Source organism: Protopterus annectens, chromosome 16.part0 (assembly GCF_019279795.1).
Source record: "Protopterus annectens isolate FY-2018-M chromosome 16.part0, PAN1.0, whole genome shotgun sequence".
Classification (NCBI taxonomy): domain Eukaryota; kingdom Metazoa; phylum Chordata; order Ceratodontiformes; family Protopteridae; genus Protopterus; species Protopterus annectens.
This window is the reverse complement of record NC_056750.1, coordinates 224,175,245-224,178,858: the sequence shown is the minus strand read 5'-3', so window position 1 is coordinate 224,178,858 and position 3,614 is coordinate 224,175,245. Positions and strand designations below refer to the sequence as shown.

General features: G+C 37.7%; 1 pseudogene; it reads left to right on the top strand.

Annotated features, from left to right (window-relative positions):
* Positions 1 to 571: 571 nt before the first annotated feature.
* On the top strand, positions 572 to 683 carry LOC122791129 (annotated as a pseudogene).
* The last annotated feature ends 2,931 nt before the right edge of the window (positions 684 to 3,614 follow it).

The window sequence follows — 3,614 nt, the reverse complement described above, 5'->3', positions numbered from 1 at the left end:
TGGTTGTCTGGCTTCAGGGTTCTTTCTGGTATGTGCAGGTATGGTTCCTTGCTCTGTGGGTGTGTCAGTGGACTGAGGGCTACCCGCGAATAACGGTTGGCTCCTTGCATGCACAGTGTACTTCTAACCATAGGCTACTGATTATCCTTGTAACTTTTCATAGCAGATACCCTCTTTGCTTTTTATTGGCTCCTAACATGGCTGTTCTGTTTAAGCAGTATGTTTAATTAATGTAAATGTGCACAAGACAGTGAAGTTAGAATCAAAGCATGAGCATTTCTGTTCAGTACACTATCACCTGAGCTAGAGGCAGACCAGGCTGGGAGTGATGGCTTTGTGGATAAGTTAAAAGGGTCAAAAGTTTGAACTCCTTTGGGGAGTATATTTGGCACAAAGCAAAATCTGGGCATTCAACGGAATTCTGTAGAGCTGAGAGGTATGGATGAGGGCAGGGCGAGTGGACACATGGCTGAAGGGGTTGATATACTCAGCTCCTTTGATATAAAAAAAAAAAAACACACAAGGGCAGATGAGTCAGCCTGGTATGGTCAGGGGGTGAGGTTTAAAGGAGATGTTGTTTGAAAGGAAAGAAAGCTAGGATGGAAGAGGTCATTGGAGCCTTTACAACACACATAGAATTAAGGCATTGCCACTTACTTCGTGGCATCTAAACACCATTTTAAGGCTGCCATATTCTATATTAATTTAGCAATGTTATTATTGATGATCTTTAAGTTTCACATTGTCTGGCTGTCACACCTTTAATGGAGCATGATTAATTAGCCATGGTAAATAGCACTGAATTATGATAATGCTGGTAAGAGTTTTTTCATAGATAGGGATATGGCATTGCAGTCAGGTTATAACCTGCTTACTGTAGCTGATTTATGTGTAAGTAAGTGGCATTATGTTCCTCGTGGATCAGGTCTGGTGGAAGGTATATCCTGGTTTTATTATAAGAAAAAAGAGAGAGAGAGAAGAGAGAATGAAGGAAGATAGAGTTTGTTGATATTTTTGATTTAATTGACACGGATGGTGTCTGATGTTTGTTGGAAGCTGAAACATCAAATGGTAAAGACCTCCTGGCAGCCTTAGCAGCTCTTGGGCAAAGATGGGTGGGGAAAATGCATTTGAGAACATAGGAGAATTGGGTGTTGGGCTTTGTTTACTATATAGCAGTATGGTTGGAGAAGGATAGATTCTTGGCCTTTCCTCTCTTTGCGTATTTTTTAACAATACAGGAAGCACAACTCCTAAGGAATGGTAATTCTTGGCTGCGGTATGATCAGAGATTTCACAAAAGGAATGCAGTGAATTGTTCTATGCGTTGGGAGGTGAGGCACCTGGACATATGACTGGCCACTATGATGGACAGTTTAGAAGAAAACTCAATTATGGCAGTAGAACAAAAGGGCAATAAAAGAAAGTCATATGGAACAAAGGATCAGTTGTTGTTAAACAAAGTTATAGTGGAGAACTGTGAGAAGGGGAAGAATCTAAGTATGGCATGGATTGACTACAAAAAAGCATTTGATAGTATCCTACATTCATGGATAAAAGAGTGCTTAAAATGTATAAGATACACCCTACACTGGTTGACTAAATTACAGTAACCATGAAACAGTGGCAGACTACTTTGCAATTACGCCATGATAAAGGACAGATTATTATCTCAGGGATAAAAATCCAAAGGGGGATATTCCAGGGTGACTCTCTGTCACCATTGCAGTTTCTGCTTTGCCATTAATCCATTAAGCTGTTTACTTAACAGCTTACGCTGTGGCTACAATTTGGCTTCTAGAAAACAACAAAGTTTAATGAATTTATTTATTAACAAAATATAAAACATACAACTGAATTTAATACATAATAGGTTAGAAGTTAACAGTTTTAGTTAGACAGTACAGTAGACAGTCATTGAGGTACATAGTCAAAAACTTAAAAAAATAAAGTTTTTTTTTTTAACCAGTATCTGGGTTTACAAGTTTATTAGGGCAAATCTGTTTATACTTATCTAAACATGTGAGTTCTCATCTTCTCTTTGTCAATGATTTAAAACTGAACAGATCATAAGATGAGGAACTGAAAGCACAATTGTAGGTTGTCAAAACTTTTTCAGATGATATTGGAATGTCATTTGGTCTTGATAAATGTGCAAAAGAACCTTTAGAAAAGGAAAACTGCAGCACCAGGAAAACATGTTTGGGACAAGAATGTGATATAAATGAACTTGAGCAAAAGGGAGTGTATAAATACTGGGGAATTGATGAAGGATCAGCAATAAAATATGAACAAATGCAAATAAAGCTCAGTAAGGAGTACTTTAGAAGACTTAAATTAATCCTGAAAACAGCATTGACATCTAGGAACAAGATTCAAGCCATAAATCAGTTTGCTTTTCCTGTCCTAACTTACAGTTTTGGAGTGATTGACTGGCCCCAAAAAGTGTTGGATAGATTGGATATTAAAACAAGAAGGAGGATTCATGCTCACCAAATGAATTATAAAAAATCAGTGCATACCAAGATTATATATTCCCTGTTCTGAAGGAGGGATGGGCCTCCTTGAAATTGATTACATGTATAGATCGGCAATCATCGGACTCCACACATATCTGCTGACCTCACAGGATCCAAATGTAGGGAAAGTTTTGAAACATAAGGAGAATAAATCTCAGATGACATCTCTGCTTAATTTAGCAGAAGCATATCCACGTCAAGCAGGAATGGAAATCAAACTAGAAGTAGATAAAAACCAGGCAGCAACTGAATGTGCTAAAAAACAAAAGAAAGAATATAAGGTAAAGGACCAGATGAGAAGGCAAGAACTATGGAAAAAAACATAAATATAGTTGTAAGTATAGAAAACTTCTGGAAGAGCCTTGTGTTGATCAAGAACGAATGCAGGAATGGTTAAGAAGAGGTGAATTCACATCAAGAAATGAAAGGTTAATATTGGCACCCCAAGATAGTGGGCTACATACACACTGGTTTACAAAGTCCATTGAACATGTGGGAGAGACAGACATATGTAGGTTTTGTAAAACCAAATTGAAAACAGTCACACACCTTGTTGTTGGTTGCGACACACTAATGGCAGAGAGACTGTATACTGAAAGGCATAATAATGTGGCGAGACTGTTACACTGGAGATTGTGCAAACATTATGGTATTGAAGTGGCTGAAAAACACTGGAAACATGAGCCACAAAGAATCATAGAAACTGATGAAGTTTATATCACATGGGATCACCCAATATCAACAGTTCAAAAGATAAATGCTAGAAAACCAGATATAGTGGTCCAAGAAAAGAAGACAAAAGTAGCATTGATCATTGAAATCGCCACACCTAGTGACTACAGTGTCTTGCATACAAAGAGACACAAAGTCATAAAATACCTTGATCTGCACGCAGAAATGAGAGCAATGTAGAAGAAAGAGACCCAGACAGTTCCTATAGTAGTAGGAGCAACTGGTCTTATAAAAAATAATTTACAATTGTATTTAGATATGTTACCAATTCATGTAACACCATACGAATTGCAGGAGTCATAACTGGGCACATTACGGGTGCTGCGAAGAGCACTTTTGGCTAACATCAAAGAGTAAAATAAT